This window comes from Canis lupus, chromosome 35, assembly GCF_003254725.2.
Source record: "Canis lupus dingo isolate Sandy chromosome 35, ASM325472v2, whole genome shotgun sequence".
In the NCBI taxonomy this organism is placed as follows: Eukaryota; Metazoa; Chordata; class Mammalia; order Carnivora; family Canidae; genus Canis; species Canis lupus.
The window spans coordinates 22,457,897-22,476,744 of record NC_064277.1 but is presented as its reverse complement, the minus strand read 5'-3'; the positions used below and the strand labels follow the sequence as shown (position 1 = coordinate 22,476,744).

At 41.5% G+C, this 18,848-nt stretch overlaps 1 protein-coding gene across 1 annotated transcript in view; it reads left to right on the top strand.

Annotated features, from left to right (window-relative positions):
* The window catches only part of DCDC2 (doublecortin domain containing 2), a 161,423-nt gene that overhangs the window by 75,555 nt on the left and 67,020 nt on the right, over positions 1 to 18,848 (top strand). The window lies entirely within an intron of this gene.

Here is an 18,848-nt window from a genome sequence, read left to right as displayed (position 1 = left end):
TTTTCTTCCAGAAGCCATAATTATGCCTTTACCAGGAAATCGTCCTCAATAAAGTAGAAGCAATTCCCTTCTTCTTTACAGTGACCAGACTCCATTTACCACTCATAAATGCCGAAGTGTGTTTATGTCTGATGCACTGACATGTTTTTCTTCTTGATAATTCACCTCTGTATCCACTTTGTCCAGGTAGTAAATAGTATTTCTGCTTCAACGTGCTCAGTACAGTGCCTGGAACAGTGAGTAATAATACTACTTGGTACCACAAGACAGGGCAGGGATCTTTCCCCACTCATACACCAGGACTCCCTTGTACACTGGGGACTATTTTATATATGAATGCTATTTTTATTCATCTCAGGAACCCTTGTTTTTGAAATAAGATATAACATGTGTTGCAAATCACGCATAGCATGCTATTGCAGTGAGGGTAAAGATGAGGAGAAGATATCTACAAAGTACTTGTGAGGTTTATAAGGTTTTTTTTTTTTTAAAGATTTTATTTATTAATGAAAGACACAGAGAGAGAGGCAGAGACAGGAGCAGAGGCAGAGGGAGGAGCAGACTCCATGCAGGGAGCCTGATGTGAGACTCAATCCTGGGATCCTGGGATCATGACCTGAGCAGAAGGCAGACACTCAACCACTGAGCCACACAGGCATCCCGAGCTTTGTAGGTTTAAAGCTATCCATTTATTCTTATTTTATACAATTGGGTGATAATGCCAAATTGTTTCTCTGCAATTGTGCCACGTATCATTCCCTTTAAAATGCTGTCCATACCAAAAGGCACTTTTTACGGGGTGCGAAGCTGACAGGCCCCTTCTGTCCCCTTCCCAAGTTGAAAGCAAATGTCTGTCCCCTTTAGACTGATTGTGGAGGCTTTCTCCCAGGCTTTGTAGTGCTTAATGGGACGGGGTAGTCATTTTATGGAGGAGCCTTACCGATGCCGTGGTCAGAAACAAGCATCCTCCGCCCAGGTCATTGCGGACAGCTCCTGTGGCCTCGGTGAGATAGCCTGGCGCTCTGCATCGCTTCATGACTCCTTGGCATCACCCAGAGCTTCCAGATCACCTTACAGTAGAGTCTCTTAACCCAGGGAACTTACTGTCACCTCCCAAAGTGGGTTCCACGGTATAGTTTTGCATGCTCTTAGTAGATGTTTCTTGTGGTAGGAGTGCAGGGCTCAAATACAAATTTGGGAGACGTTGGAACGTCTTTGCTACAGGATTCCACAGAGCCTTTCACATGGAGGTGTCCCTTGCTGCTTCAGACTTTGGATCCCTGTTGCTGAAGCACATTGGGCAGGAAGACTATTCTGCAGAGCACAGTGTGAGGAGCGCTGGGGTGTGTGCACAGGGGGTGTTGCCGCACAGCCCTGCTTCCTCAGAGGTTGGAAGACAGGAGAATTTCTGATGAGGATTAAATGAGACACCATCTCTTTGTGTGGCTCCGATCAGAGCAGTAGCTCATGTAATCAGCTCACATTTTCTGAGTGTTTACTCTGCACTGGAGACTTTAGCTTTAGAGTCTCATTAATCTTCTGATCAGCTCTAGGACTTAGGTGTCATTACTATTAGCATCTTCCCTGTCTTACTCATAAAGGAACCCAGACACTGAAGGGTTAAGCAGCTTGAATTGGACTGACCAAGCAGCTGAGAGTGGGGCTCAGACCCCCTGTTTTGGTCTGTTGTAGGAGGCTGTCTGGGGGCTGGCATGGCCTCGAATCCAGGCAGTGAAGCCCTGGATCCTGTGCCCCTCAGGGCTGTCACCAGCTGTCCCAGTGATCAGCGGGCAGTGTGAATTCACAATGGCCTGTGTGTGTGCTTACAGGGACCAATAATCACATTTATTCGTGATGGGCAAATATGAATTGATGGCATGCTTTTAAAAGTGCTCATGTTCAGACAGATCCAAGAATTCTAGCAGGATGCAAGGCCACCGTTGTTTCATGCCCTGCCTCACTGTGTTTGGTTCCCCTGGTGGTTGTGAGGGTATTTAAGGAGATTTCATGGTGGTGGGAGAGAAGGCGTAGAGCCCTCTCTAAGATAGAAGATCCAGGGTCAGGGTGAGGAAATCCCATGCCAACCATGAGTCCAGGTTGTTTCCTATGCTCCTGACCAGGCAGCTATCAGTTGGAGGTTCCCATGACCCCAACTTTGGATTTGACAGTTTGCTAGCATAGCCCAGAGAACTCAGGAAGACAGTGTACTTACCTGCTCACTGGTTTATTGTAAAGGATACAACTGAGGAGCATCCAGATGGAAGAGACGCTACTGGGCAAGGTATAGGGGATGGGATGTGGGGTTCCATGCCCTCCTAGCACCTCCATGCCTTAGCCAATCTGGGAGCTCTCCAAACCCCTTTGTGTAGGGTTTTTAATTTTTTTATTATATTTATTTATTTAAAAATATTTTATTTATTCATGAGAGACACAGAGAGAAGGAAGAGACATAGGCAGAGGGAGAAGCAGGCTCCTCATAGGAGCCCGATGTGGGACCAGGATCACACCCTGGGCCAAAGACAGATGCTCAACTGCTGAGCCACCCAGGCATCCCTGTAGGGTTTTTTAAATAGAGGTTTCATCATGTAGGCATGATTGATTAAATCATTGCCTTTAGTGATGAGCTCAACCTCCAGCCCCTCTGCTCTGCCTGGAGGTACTGGCATGGGCAATGGGAAAGGAAGTTTGCAACCCCCAAATCACATGATTGGTTACCCTGGCAATTGGCCCCCATCCTTAGGAGCCTTCTGAAAGTCACCTCATTAGCTTAAACTCAGATATGGTTGAAAGGGCTTTTTATAAATAGCGAAACACTTTTTTCACCTTTGCTCTGGAGCTATTTTAGGAAATGAAGTTATTTGAAGACAAAAGACCAAATACTGAAAGACGCTCACATTCCCTTTTATCACTTAAGAAATTATAAGCATGTTAGGAGCTCTGTGCCAGGAACCATGGACAAGGCCAAAATGTATTTCTTACTTTAGGATGTTATCACATTCAGCGTGTCTGAGAATGTCTTCATCATGCTCTCACATTTAATTTTTAGTTGCGACAGACCTAGAATTCTTGGAAATCCTTCTCACTCAGTGTTTTGAGCGTATTACTTCATTGCTGCTGTTAAGAAATTTGATGCCATTCTTACTCTTGCTTATCTGAGTGGATTTCCCCAAAACTTTGCTTGATGCCTGAGGATCTCAGAAAAAGACTTGAGGGCAAGTAGTTCATCTGAGAGGTGATAGCGGAAGCATGGGCAGGTCTGACATAGAAGAGAGGAGAGCTTATAAGTGGGGTCCTCTTAAAGAGAGTCCTCTCTGGGCATCTGGGACTCAGTCCTGCTGGAACCTTCCAAGAGAGTGTATAAAACACACCTCAAAATTGTCCGGTGCAGGGATGAAGACACCAAGACATCTGCCTACCAAATCCTGTCCTTCATTGGTTGAGGGTGGTTCTTGGAACATAACTCTCTGCTGCTCTGGCCTGTCCATGCTCAGTCTGAATGAGCTTCTGTGGCTGGAAAAAGGCCTTAAGCAAAGTCAGGAACTTGAGGTAGAAAGGCCTGGAAATATATGGGAACTGCTCATTGAAGTGCAGTAGACTTCTGATGTGCAGTTGGGCTAAGAGGATTGAGGGCGGGGCAAGAGGAGGACTTCCTGGAGGCAACCTGTTGTGGACCAGGAGAAGGAAAATTTTGGACTTGACAGTCTTTGATGGTGGACAGGAAGAGATGACAAGTTTGAGAAACATGTAGGAGACAGAATGAATGTGATCTGAGGTCACATGGGAGGGGGTGAGAGAGTACTTGGGACCCAAGGGGACACTGAGCATTTTGGCTTGGGTAGATGGTTGTGTCATTCTCTTCTGGGGGATGTGCACATGAGGAGGAAAGACTACACGTGGATGTAAAGGGACTGGCTCTGGCATCCAGTGGAGTGTGCATGGATCAGCTGGAAATGGAAAGAATCCCCTTGTGGAGGTACCTCCTGAGGTTACCAGCTGATAGGTGAGTGTCAAAGTCAAGTGCAGGAGAACATGCCCCAGGCAGGACCCGTAGGTCTGGAGGAAAAGAGGCAACTCTGACTCTTCAGAAACAAGTTCAGAAAAAGGATGCAAAGAGGTAGGAATGAAAACCATTTGTGTAGCACTGACACCTCTAGTGACCTCGCCTGTCTCTTACAGCACAAACACTGAGACATAGGTGTTGTTCATAGATGGAAATGCTCATTTCCATTCTGCAGATCCAAAGGCTATTCTACAGATCCAAAGGCTAACATATAGAAAGATTTAGTATCCCACAGTCTGCAGCGAGCCAGAAGGTATTCAAGAAATGAAATTTATTTTCAAGCTGTCCCAGCACACAAGCCAGGGTCCTCTGCCCTCAAGTTTAGAGTTTTTCCCATGACTACAGTGGCCTTAGCCAGACTTTGTAGTTGTCCAGAGCCTAAGTGTGTTAGAGAGATTGTATGTCTATTTTATATGAAGCTAAGACCAAACAGAAGGTGCTGAACTCTATGCCCATCAGTGCAGTCAGTGCCTTCCCCACGTTGTACCCTGCACAGTGTTATTAACCCACATGCACAGCACCCATGGAAGTATAAAAGCATTGACATCTCAGATCGAAAACAGAGACAGAGTCATTATGCACAGTAATTGAACACCAAGAAATAATAGCAAGAAAATTGATTCAAACTGTACTTAATGAGGGATATGAAGGAAATGATTGTTCAGAATCCTGAAATTGTTCTTAGTAAGAGGTGAACATGTTGCAGTCTGAATATGAATGATGGTTTCTCTCTCACCGTAAAACTACCAAAAAAGATCCTGTTGAAAGTCTCCAGGGGTGCCTGGGTAGCTCAGTGATTGAGCATCTGCCGTTGGCTGAGGTCATGATCCCGGGGTCCTGGGATTGAGTCCCACATCAGGCTCTTCAGAGGGAACCTCTTTCTCCCTCTGCCTGTGTCTCTGCCTCTCTTTCTGTGTGTCTCATGAATAAATAAATAAGATCTTAAAAAAAAAAAAAAAGAAAGTGTCCATATCAGACTAGCCCAAGAATTTATTAGGAGCACAAGGGGAAAATGGCTATATTTCTTAATTAAAAGAAGAATACCACCATTTACCCCTCACGGGGACCAGAGTTCTCAATAATTATGTCTGATTTTTGGAGAGAGTGCCTGTGGGCTGTCACCACTCTGCATGACAAGAAGAGTCGCCACCCGGGACAGAAACAAAGGAACCAGTGATCACCATCATGGAATGACGGTCTCCATATTCTTTCTGGTGCTTTCTGCCTTAGCACACTGTGAGATTTACTGCATTTTTCAATTTGGTAAGGTTTGCCAACTAAAACAAGGTCCCAGATCTAATTGGCCTGGCACTCGGTAATGTTTAGGTGGACAAATTCACCCCTTATGGATTTTTATTTTCTCAGTAAGCCTGGGATAGAGGAATAAAGTTTCTTTGGCTGCAAGACAGGTATAAGGCAGCTTTTCATTTGTGAAGCAGGTGTCCTGTTTAATTTTTAGAAATTTGTTAGGAAGAACAATTAAATTTATCTTTAGACTTTATTCCTAGGTTCGCCCTGAGGTTATGATTTAGAATCATGGTTATGGTTGTTTAGCATTTTTATAATGATGGAGCATGAACGAAAGTGGATGGAAAAACACTTCCATAAAGTGGTAAGTGCCTGAAGAGGCTCTTGGCTAATTGCAGCGTGTGTATAAGGAGACATCAATTAGTTTGGACCAGTCTCCAAAATGTTCCTCTGGAGATGAGGAACTTAAGTACTTGGAATCAGGGAGCCTGGGGCTGGGGGGCTGGGAGCCCCCATCATCACTCCTGCTGCCCCAGGGAGCTGCCTTGTGGCTTCCTGCCCCATCCCTCCCCAGACTGAGCTCCTACTTCAGTATGAGCCCCAAGGTGATGTGTTCTGAAGGATGAAGGTCAGCAGGATTAGACAGAAGGAAAAGATCAGCCGGGCGGACAATGTCCTTTTATTCCTAATAAAAAAAGTTTTTTTAAACCCTAAAAATGGCATTCGGCATTCATTCTTTCTCACTCCAGATAGTTTCTGGGTTGACCTTGCTCTGTCTGGCTCTGCCCCATTATATAGTCAGCAGTGAGTGCACTCTGGGGAGGAGAGCCATAATAATGGGGAAAGACATGGTTTTCTTCTCATGACGGTTAATGGAGGTTGGAGACTCAGACGTGTGTCTAGGTCATGGTAGGACATGGCAGGTCGCAGGACAGAGTCCATGTGGGAGGCTTCTAGAACAGGAGAGAAAGGTTGAATCTGATTGCTGAGGTTGGGAATTGATATTTATTTGAGAGAGGAAGTTCTGGCCATAGAATCTGATAGAGTAGGGAAAAGACTAGGAAAGCCAGAACTGAGTTCAGCATTAAAATCTCTAATGCATTTTAAAGCCAGAGTAGTTAAATGTTAATTAATCTTCCAAATTAGAATAGTAATTGCATTTAATATGAGCAGGGAAAGGAAGGATTATTCAGGAATTTGTTTATTGGACAGTGGAGAATTGCTGTAATTTTGTTTGTTTGGTGGTGGGGGAGCTTTTCCTTGATGGCTTAATTGTACAATGTTATTTTTAAATCCTTTCTCAGATTAGCTCAAAAGTTCCTGTGTACTTTTCTTAAAAATCATAATAGTGAGGGTGAACATCGCTGTTTATACTCAAGGCCATTGCTCCCAAAACAACGAAAATTGGGACTTATCCTTAAAGAGACTAGGAGCCTTTAGTCTGTCATTGTTATGAATGGTTCACTAAAAGGCCCTTGCACATTCTCAACAGCCTCCTTTTGGACATGACGTTGGAATTTGCTTGCGACTCAACCACTCTTCTTAGGTGAAGACCCGTATTTCTGACCACAATGGAGCCTTGAACAATGCGGGGAGTGAGGGGTGCCCACCACTGCACAGCTGAAAATCCGAGTATAACTTTTGACTCCCTAAAAATTTAACTAATAGCCTATGGTTGGCTGGAAGCCTTCCCGATAACTTGCACAGTGAATAAACACATATTTTGTAATATGTGTTATATACTGTATTCCTATAGCAAAGTAAGCTGATAGAGAAAAATGTTACTAAAATCATAAGGAGAAGATACATTGATGATACTGTATTTATCAGGGAAAGAAATCTGCATTGTAGGAAGACCTGAGCTGTTCAAACTCATGTTGTACAAGGTCAGGGGTATTGAAATTTCTACCTTGACTTCCCACAGGCACCTCCACCTGCATGTGTTAACAGAGTATTTTCCGAACCCTGAATTGCCTTTATTTTTTTATTTTTATTTTTTAAATATTTTATTTTAAAGGTTTATTTATTTATTTATTATTTATTTATTTATTTATTTATTTATTTGAGACACAGAGAGAGAGGCAGAGACAGCGGCAGAGGGAGAAGCAGGCTCCCTGTGGGCAGCCCGATGCAGAACTTGATCCCAGGATACCGGGATCACGACCTGAGCCAAAGACAGATGCTCAACCACTGAGCCACCCAGGCATCCCCTGGATTGCCTTTATTTACAAGTTTTCCCGACATATTCCCTGGCTCAGGGTACCATTAGGCCAGGACCCTGGGGTAATCCATGTGTGTGGGCAGGGGTTTGAGGGAGTGTGTACAGTTTCGGCTAGCCTGCAGTGAGAATTCAGGAGATGAGCAGTCCCTGCCTCTTCCATGGAAAGGAGGTCTATGCAGAATAGCCTCCAAATTAAAAAACCCAAGGAGCCCAAAAACCAAAAGGAAAAAGGCCGACAAGTCCACTTTGAGGAGAAATGGTTTATTATGGGGACTTCAGGACAGAGGCATGTCTTGGGTGACCCCACCTCCTGCAAGACTTTCTTTTGTGGCCTTGGAGGCTGGGAGCACAGGTGGTGGGGTAAGGGAACTACCTGGAGGAGATGTTAGGGACTCATAGTCGTGATATCTCCAGTGCAGATGGAGGACATTGTGCCTCAACGGTGTGCTTGAGGGGGTGTGGTCAGACCAATGGGCAGGGGGCTGGGCTCAGGAAGGCTTCAGATCACAGAGCGGTCACAATGGCGATTTATCCAAGATCGCAACTGTCTGCTTCCTGCACTACTCATTACTTTCTAATCCCTTTCACGTTACCCTTTCCATTGTTTTAATCCTGGTAACTTTAGAGGCAACCTAGATTTTCCATGCTCCTCACTCTCCCCATACCCAGCCATGACCAACTGGCATTGATTCTCCCTTCTCAAAATCTCTTGAATCTGGCCTTCCTCACTGTTCCTGACTGACGCTCCTTATTTTCCACACAGACTACCGCAGCCTTCTAGATGGTCCCCTGAGCTCCTTCTTTGTCAGTCCTTCACAGTTCTGCCAGCCTCGTGTCCTTAAAAGACAAAAACTATTCTGATGAGATTCCTTCGGAAGCTTATCACTCTCATGGCCTCTCTTCCAGCCCCATCTTCCACCAGCCTATTGTATGCATGGTGTCCAGCACCACCAGATACCCTAATTTTTGGAGATTCTTCTCTTTATACCAAAAATTTTAGAGAATGTTTTAGAGTTTCTTGATTGCATGAGCCTTTTCCATGTCCCTCTGTGTGTATGCCTAGAATACCTTCCTGGTTCCCGTCAGCTTTGTTCTCCTGAAGACTCCCTGTGCTCTCATCTCTTCTGTAGAATCTGGTCCATGAACAATTTCAGAGCCAGGATTGTCCTCTTTATTGCCTTATTCATCCTGGTGAGCTCATCATCCAGGTCAATTTCAAACATGTAGTGAGCTCTCTGTGAAGTTTGATGAGAGAATGACTGAATTTTTAAAAACATTGTATGATTTTTTTTCCAGCTGTGCTTTTGCTTGAATTTGAACATTGACGTTATTAATGATATTTCTTATTGAAGGTTACCTTGATGAAATCAGATTGCTAATCAAATGTCTCCTAGTGACATAGAGGTGAACTGGGTCTGCCTGCACCTGCCACCCCAGTAAGGCAAAGTAGATGTATAGCCATGTAAGTAGATGCATTTTATTCAAATTCAAGGCAAAGTAATAGGTTAGAGACAAGACTGCTTACTTGAGTTAATAAATCAGTATCAGTGCTCAGGTGCAATATATGGCTCTGTGTGGGGAAAACTGGAAAATTTATCTTGTTATAATTTAATTAAAAAACAAACCACAACATGGGTGAATGGCCTCTGAAATGGTGCACTGCGCTGCTGAGATAGCAGCCTGAAGAAGATGCCAGTAAAAAACAAAGGCTATTAAAACCAGAGTTGATGAATTTTCCTCACTTTATAATGTGAAATTATTCTTTGTGTAGTACTGTCTATATGCTATTGGATTTTCCATTATTAGAGGATTTAAAAGCCACTTTGGACTAAAGATTATTTACATTTCTAATTTCTCACATTAAATGATGGAGCTTAACTTTAAGTTGTGGCCCCGCACAAACAAAATTGTACAAAGACTGCATGCTCAGCCTCCTGAGGCTCTCCCCTGTTCACACACAGATTCAGGCCACTCACTCTGCTCTGTCCATTTATTTTTTCTTGAGCTCTATTTTCTTAGACTTTAACTTGTGAAAATATCCCAATATTTGGAGATTCTTCTCTTTCCCTGAGCATCCAGTTACCTGCCCGAAGGACAAGGAGCTACATAGAGACACACATACAACATTGGCACATTTCTTTAAAAAATTAACTTTTCATCCATGTACAGAAGAGTGTTCAGATCACAAGGACACACCTTGATGAATCTTTACAAGTTGAGCAGACCTGTGTGACCGGCAGCTGGATTAAGAGATAGAACATTGCCTGTGTAAGGTTTTCTTTTCTTCTTGACACCAAGTACCTGGTGTCTTTTCCAATACCATTTCACCAGCACCAACTAGGTGTCCTACAATTGGGTCCAATTCCAGCACTACCTATCAGAGTAGTGACAGACTCCACAGATTTAAGGGCTCCATCCCAAAAGACAGCACTCAGTTGAGATGCCAGTTGCAAGGTTATTAGATCTCACTTCTGTCCTACTTGGCTACAAAATCAAGGATGTTGAAACTTGCCTCACCCGCTTTTCCCAGAACAACTCATGGACCTCAGAAAAGTTCTTTATATCCTTTTTTTTTTTTTTTTTTTTTTTTTTTTGGTATATTCTATCAGATCTTGGAGGTTCTATTTATTAGGAGGAGTATCCTTTTTTGTTTGCCAAGACTCTTTTAAAAATTGGAATGGGTTTTAAATCCTATCAGATGACTTTTCTGTTCCTATTGAAAGATTTTTATGATTCCCTCCCCCTTTGTTCTTTATGATGTGGTGAATTACATTGATTTTTGGATATCAAACTTAATTGGCATTTTTGGATTAAATCCAAATTGGCCGTGATATTTTGTCCTTCTGATATCTCACTGCTGCAATCACCTAGGCCTGGAGTTTTCTTTAGGTGAAGGTTTTAAATTTCAGATTTGACCCCCCAGATCATGACCTGAGCTGAAGGTCATGCTTAACTGAGCCACCCAGGGACCTCTCAGACTTGATTTCTTTAATAGCTATAGGGATATTTATGTTTTTTTTTTTAATCTTTTCCAGTGTCCATTTTGGTAAATATGTTTTAAAAGTTCACTTAAAATTTGCTAGTGCAAAGCTATTCCTTATATCTTCTTTAAAAAGGTCTATAGGGTCTATACTAATGTACTATTTTTCATTTCCCCATATTGGTAATTTTGCTTTTTTTCATTATAAGTCTTGATAATTAATAATCCATCAATTTTTTTTTGGTCTTTCAAAATAACTAATTTTGACTTTGTTCATCTTTCTGTATTACCTGTTTTATTTTTCACTGAATTCTGCCCTCATATCTATTCTTCCCCCTCTTTGACTTTCTTTGAACGTGACTTGTTCTTTTTCTAACTTCCTGAGATGTTTATTTAGAACATAGATTTGGGGCAGCCCAAGTGACTCAGCCGTTTAGCGCTGCCTTCAGGCCAGGGCGTGATCCTGGAGTCCCAGGTCAGGCTCCCTGCATGGAGCCTGTTTCTCCCTCTGCCTGTGTCTCTGCCTCTCTCTCTCTGTCTCTCATGAATAAATAAAATCTTAAAAAGAAATGGAACATAGATTTTTCAATCCTTCTTTTTCTAATATATACACACAAGCCTATAAATTTCCCTCTAACCACAGCTTTAGCTGTATACATGTTTGATTTGTCTTATTTTCATTATTTATACAATTGTTTTCATATTTCCATTGCCATTTTGTCTTTGATATAGGGTTATTTAAAGTACTATGACTTAATTTCAAAACCTCATTTTTTGATTTTCCAGTTATCCTATTTTGATTTTGAGCCTAATTCCATTGTGATAAAAGAACATACTTAAATAAATGAACCTCTTTAAATTGTCGAGACATGCTTTGTGGCTTGGCGTAGGATTAAATTTAACAATTGCAGAGGTATTGAAAATGTTTGTGCACCATCACTGCTGAGTGCCATGTCCTGTGTTTCAGTTAGGTCAACTTTCTTAATTTTGCATTTTGGCTTTGGGATGGTTCCGGACTCTTCTCTTTACCATCTGCTTTTCCCTTTTTTGCTCCTTCAGTCCTTTTGCTCTTTTGTTTGCTTTCCCCACAGCTTCCTCTTTTGGCCTAACTGTATTTGAATTCACCTATGTTTTCACATCGTTTCTCTTGGCTCAGACCTGTCTTCTGACTAAGATTCTTGTTTCTATTATTGCCCCTTACCACTTGGATTCTGTGGCTTTGATCAGTAGGCCAGCAGGGCAATCTGCCCTTCCTTTAGATTCTGTATGTTAAAGATGCTGATCAGATGGCTCTCAGCAGATATTTGCGGAGCACAGGTTATGGGATTTCAGAAATATTGGACATAGTCCATGCCCTCAAGGGTGTGTGATATGGTTGGAATCAGGACCCCCACATACAACGAATACAAGGATGTATTTAATAAAAATGGTGTGAGTAGAAAGTAGTGAATGGAGTAGTAGGAAGAAGGCAGTCATTATGGGCTGGAATGGCTTTATAGACAGCCTGGGATTTGTTCTGAAAAAAAAAAAAAGGGCGGGGGGGGGGGAGGGAACAGGGCTGTGAACCACAGGGAATTTGCGTGAGTAAAAATCCAGAGGCAGGAAAACCTCACAACTCTGTGTTTGTATTTCATAGATCACACTAGTTAGAGGGAACAATACCAGTTAGCAGAATTACAGTAACCTTGTCCAAAGAGGTAGATTGAGGTCAGATCACAAAGGGCATTTAGATGTCATCCTACAGGTGTGCAGGGATGGTGTTGGAGATTATGATATGTGTACAGTGGTCTGATGTGCAGAGAGTAGTGTTTTTAGGGAGAATGATATCTGATTGCTGTGACAGAATGAAATTGGCAGTTTAGAAAGACCTTGGAAAAATTATTTGATTATTTGATTTGAAATGATAATGTACATAGCAAGACGGTAACAGATTAATAGGGCAAGGGATATAAGATGGATTCAGTGATAATTCAAGAAATCCAGCCTAGATTTTTAAGAGACTGGAGGTGCTACTGACAGGAATAGGGACGAAACGATGTGGAGCAGAATTTAGACACAAAGATGGTGCCCAAGACCAAAGAGTTGGAAGCAGTGTTGTTACAGGGAAGATTGGCTTAGGTGGGCCGTGAGAGTGAAGAGTGTGGGTGTTGACACAGGTGTTGGGAGGCAGTGAAGATGGTAGATGGAAGGACCTCACCTAGACTTCTCTTGAAGATAGTATAGTCTTGAGAGATCTGTGATGACTTTGTGTTTAGCCACACGAGCTATGGAGGCCAACATAACCCAATACTGCTGTCCACGTTCCACATTCTCTAAAGTAACAGACTGAAACCAGTTAGCAGTAATTGTTGCAGTAAGTAGTAAGGGGGAAAAGTAATAGTAATAAATAATAGTGATGAGGGAAAAGCACAGCCCTCCTAAAACCACAAGCGAATTTCATTTGTGATCATTTGGGGTTCTGTTTTAAAGGAATAATCTATTCTACATGTATCCTCCCCTTCTGAAGGTTCCCGTTTTGCCACAATAAAGACAGTTTGCTACAGAAACAAGGCAAAATCCTAAATTCTAATTAGCCAGTGCTATCAGAGATTAATAACACTTTAGATCTGCTGCAAGCGACTTCACATTTGAGCCTCTTCCTGTGTATCACGGCAGTAATTTACAAATTTTAATAATAGATGTCCTCTTTGAGAAATTGCCTTTCCTTATGCTATGGGAGTTTTTATGATTAGAACTATACTTCTTTCCTTGCAGTTGTTTTTCAGGCATTTATGTTACCATTTCTGCTTATCAGTAATGGTTCAAAAATTTTCTAACACAGAGCAATTAATATCTGTCAGTAGAAATAAATTACATTTTTCATCGCTTGTGACACGCTCTCAAATGCTGTTTGAAAATGCCATAATTATGCATCATCATGCTATGTAATTTTGGTGCCTGATGTATTAGTGCTTTAGTGGTATGATTTATATTTTCTGTGTTTTGTTTTTGTTGTTTTTGTGTTTTTGGGTATTTTTAGTGTCGAATTAATAGGATGGGTGTAAGGATCGAGATGTATGTTGGGAAATGACATTTTGCAGAATACTTTGTGTTATTTCCCTTCTACTAATGTGTTCTTTTTTTTCAGTTGTTCACATATTTTACATATTTAGTGTATGCAAATTATGCATGTTAAGATTGTACCACTGATAGCTTTTGCCCTACAGCACTAGAAGGTGTAATATGCTTTCAGAAATTCAATGCATAGAGTGTATGCATGTTCAGAATATGTCTTTTATTGCCCTAAGAAGGAAGGATGTAATATTTGTAAAATTATGACCTCTCTAGGGTCCCTTTGGTCTTTTGAGTACAGTGGGGCAACTCTGGTGCTGTACCTTACAATTACTGGCAACAGACAAGGGCTGTGGTTCAGACCACTCTCTGCTTACCCTTGGCCTGTTCTCTCCATTGGCCCCATAACCTGGACTTGATGATCTGATTTTGATCTCTTTGCTTTTGGTTACCAGTCTTCACTCACCTGTGATCTAATGAACTCCAACCTGCCTGGGGGTTCTTGCCAGTGTTTTCCACCACTTGCCCCTCAGCTCTTACTGCATCAAGTGAGAGATTATCAGGAAAGAAAGATCAAGAGGATGGGGGTAGAGTCTACCCAGGAACAGGGGTGAAAACTTGGCAAATCACACATGACTTGACCTCTCAAATTACACTGTGCTCAGAGCATAGACCACTGTTGTCATCAGGGATGAACAAACAAGCCCGCTACTGCCTTCGCTTATTGCTACATGTGGCCATTCTCAAAGTGAGTAAGGAGAGTCAGAATATCTAACCCCAAAAGATGCACTATTTGAGCTAAAGGCAATTGAGAAATAGCAGTTGCCAGAGGAACTCATTGCCCTTTACCTTTCTGCCAAAAGCAGAGTGTACATGTCCATTTGTAAAAGCGTCCCTTTATCCCACATCAGGGAGAGGAGAGCTCGTACTCATTAGAGAGGGCACTGACCTGAGACTGCATGAATGAACCTCGCTCAAATAACCCATACCTTCCATTCATTTCCTCCATATATTTACCTTCTCACAGTTGACCACTCCTGCTTTTCCTATGTCTGCCTACTTCTCCACAAATTATCACTCTTCGTTAAAATGGTATAGAAGCCCCCAGACCTAAACACTTTTTTGGGGGTTTTCACTTCCTTTCTGTGAAGCCCCTGTGTACATGTAGAATAAAGTTTTTATCCTGTTAATCTTTCTTCAGCTTAATTGACACACCCCCATCACTAAGCCTTAGAGGATGGAACAGAAGCTACTTTTCCTCCTCAACGTATTTCATCCTGTTAGACTGTAATCAGTGATTCCATTATGAAAACAGAAAAGAAGACCTTTAATTCTTAAATTTAAAGAATATTGCAACCTAAACATGTAAGTAAATAAAGGGAAATGGGGTTGGGGCGGGGGTCGACGAGAGTAACTCATTCAAACAAGTCCACATGGAATGTTTACTCTCGAGCACTGATCAAGGGGTATGATAGTCCTGAATTACAACAAAGGCTGTCTTCACTGTGCATCCCTTAACATTTTTGTTTTTTTAACTTAACACTTTTGGTTGGGCTTATTTAGGTTTGGATAAAAGACAAACCAGGAATACGGTGATAAAAACCTAAAACACAGGCATTTTAGAACAAGCACATCCACACCTTCTCTTGAGACTTTGAAATTATTCTTCCAGGAAAGGCCCCATTACTGTGCGTCTCAGCAGCATCGCTGTGAGCAAAGCTGGGCTTCACTGTTAGAAAATTTTAGAAGAGAAGCTGTATTAAATTTCTCAGTTGAATAAGGAAAAGTATCGTAGTGAATAAAGAATTGTCTTCCTACATGAAACTCAAACCATCAGATCCCTTAAGTAGAATTTTAGGAATTTATACCATTAAATAGGTTTTCACAAGTCAGACATCTCCACAGAGCTGTGATTGTCGTATATTTTTAATTATGGAGGCATTGAAAGCAATCAGCTCACATTAACTTTCCTCTAAATAGAATCATAAAGCAGCCTTTCACTGCCAATTCCTTTGTGTAGGGGGTCACCAAGTATTCTTAAGTGAGTCACTTTAGAATGAATGGCTCATTGTAGGATTGAGTTTTATTATATTGAATAAAGAATAACAGAAATCTAAGTAGAAAGGACCTCTGAGATTCTGGTCACTTCATTTCACACCTTTCCCTCTAAGAACAAGTACCTAAAATGATTTAGTGCCGCAAAGAAACTGAAGCTGTTCATGGATGGCGCGCACTGGTAATTGGCATTTGAAGTTTTAAAGAAATAAGGGCATTAGGTTAATTGACACAACGTGAAGACAGATGCTTTATATTTTCAAACATCTTATGAGTTATTCGCTGGTGAGCTCCCATCTTAATTTAATATTTCTGCAGAAGTTCATACGTTGAAAATGTGTATCATGATTTTTATTTGTTGTGCCTCTTCTGTAAGGTGGGTTGGCATATCTTTCTATATTGAATGAGTCATCAGCAGGTGGAGTATCTGGCACATAGTTGTCTGCCTCTGATAGAATGGGAGAAGCAAAAATTAAAATTTACTTCTTAGTTTCTTAATATTCCAAAAGTCACGGTGACCTTTGCTTAATTACAGCTGTCCTGCCACTTAGACTGGTTTTAGCAAGTTGTACCTAAAAATAATAATGCCTACCATAGATGAAGGGCTTCTTGTGTATCTGGTATGATGCTAAGGTTTTTTTTGTATTTTTTTGTATATTTTTTTATTGGAGTTCTATTTGCCAACATACAGTATAACACCTAGTGCTCATCCCATCAAGTGCCCCCATCAGTACCCGTCACCCAGTACCCTGTCCCCCCGCCCACTTCCATTTACCCCTTGTTCATTTCCCAGAGTTAGGAGTCTCTCATGTTCTATCACCCTCTCTGATTTTTCTCATTCATTTTCTCTCCTTTCCCCTTTAATCCCTTTCACTATTTCTTATATTCCCCTCATGAATGAAACCATATGATGATTGTCCTTCTCTGATTGGCTTACTTCCCTCAGCTTACTTCCCTCCAGCTCTATCTACGTTGAAGCAAATGCTGGGTATTCATCTTTTCTGATGGCTGAGTAATATTCCATTGTATACATAGACCACGTCTTCTTTATCCATTCATCTTTCGATGGACACCGAGGCTCCTTCCGCAGTTTGGCTATTGTGGACATTGCTGCTATAAACATTGGGGTGCAGGTGTCTTGGCTTTTCACTGCATCTATATCTTTGGGATAAATCCCCAGTAGTTGATGCTAACTTCTTTATACGTGTTGTATAATTTAATTTTCATGACAGTATCATGAGGCAGCTACTCTCTCAGTTTCAGAGATGAGAAATCTGAGGCTTGGAGTTCAGAGAATGTAACTTCTGTATGAAGCCCCAGGTCTGGTGAGTGAGAGGGTTGGTGTTTGAATCTGAGGCCCTGCTCCCTAGAGCTGTTATCATGCCATGTCTTTGCGGAACAAAGGATGGCTACGTTTCTTGAGCAGCTACTTAATGCTGGCGTTTGACGAAGCACTTTAACAACATATTTTCATTGAATCCCTCCAATAGCCAAAGGCATTTTATTTCCAATCTACCAATGGGGAAAGTTCAAGAACATACTTAAGCTGTTAAGGGACAGAGCTGAGTTTCACATCAGATCACTCTGGCTCCGAAGCCCGAAGCCCGTTGCTATACCTGTATTCCCAGCTGTCCCCATGGAAACCAGTTCCTCTTCGTGACTGTCATACTGAACGTAGCTAGTCCTTATTTGAATGGAAGACAGTACAGCATATATCTGAGTGACTGAGCAGTTTATATGAAAACTTTATAGCTTTCTCCCTCCTCTTTCCAGGATCTGTTCCCCTTCTTGATCACACCACATCTTTCCCGTACTCATCTTTGGGTGACTAGACCCTCCAATCCATCTCTTGTTCCCTCCTCCCCAGTACAATTACATGTTGTAAAGACCACAGTAAGCCCCTTTGCACCAAGTTACAAGTAATAGTGCCTTAATATTTAGCTCTTCCTAGAGTGATGGGCAATTTGCAGGGTTAATTTTCCAGGAATTCCAGGTAGTAGACACTGGCTGGAAAAAGATTTTTCATGTGGTTTTCTTGGGATCCTTTAAAACATAATAGAAGCTGACTCTCTTTACACATATATGAAGACCAGTTGTCATTTCCTTTGGGGTTATCTTTTTCTGTGGGGACACTCTTCAGATTTTATAACGAAAGCCAGTGAGAGAATGGGACCTATTTCATGGTAGTTCCCGTTACCTTAAATTGTACATGTGCCATGAAGTGAGAGGAAGCATGTATATGGATAAAGGAAAGATAAGAAGATGTGGTCTATATATACAATGGAATATTACTCAGCCATTAGAAAGGACGAATACCCATCATTTGCTTCAAAGTGGATGGAACTGGAGGGTATTATGCTGAGTGAAGTAAGTCAATCGGAGAAGGACAATCATCACATGGTTTCACTCATATGGGGAATATAAGAAATAGTGAAAGGGATTATAAGGGAAAGAAGGGAAAATGAGTGGGAAAAATTAGAGAGGGAGACAAAACATGAGAGACTCCTAACTCTGGGAAACAAATAAAGGATAGTGGAAGGGGAGGTGGGCAGAGGGATGGGGTAACTGGGTGACAGGCACTGAGGGGGGCACTTGATGGGATGAGTATTGGGTGTTATACTGTATGTTGGCAAATCAAATTTCAATAAAATAAAAAAACAAAACAAGCTTCCAAAACTGGCTCTTTCCCATTTTCCGAAGTCAAGACTTCTCATCGCTTATCTAAGACATGCATAGCTTATAGTCAGGTTCATTGAGGGAATGCCTGTTAATTGGCATGTAATTTAAATAGGGTAGGGAGTTTATTTTCTCTAAAATTTCACCACTAAACATCTAGTCATTTAGAATAATACATTTTTAAAGAAATGTAAATAATCTTTGGAAGCATAAGCCTATAATTTCCTGACAAAACTATCTTATGGGAAAATATTCAACTTGGTTTCTTGGTGGAATTTCATCTCTCATGATTTTTACTCTTTTTGTCTGTGTTGTGTTCTGGTGGTTTCTTTAGATCTGCCTTTCAGATCATTAGTGCTCTCTTCAGCTGAGAAAACTTGCTTAGTCTGTTTGGTATTTAATCTGTCTATTGAGTTGTTAATTTCAACGACATTGGTTTTCCTTTCTAGGTCTGTCTGATCCTTTTCCAGATCTGCCACTTTTTTGTGTATACTTTTCTTTGAGCATTGTTTCCATTTTCTTTTATTTCTCTAACCATTTTAAGGTGCTTTAAAAAA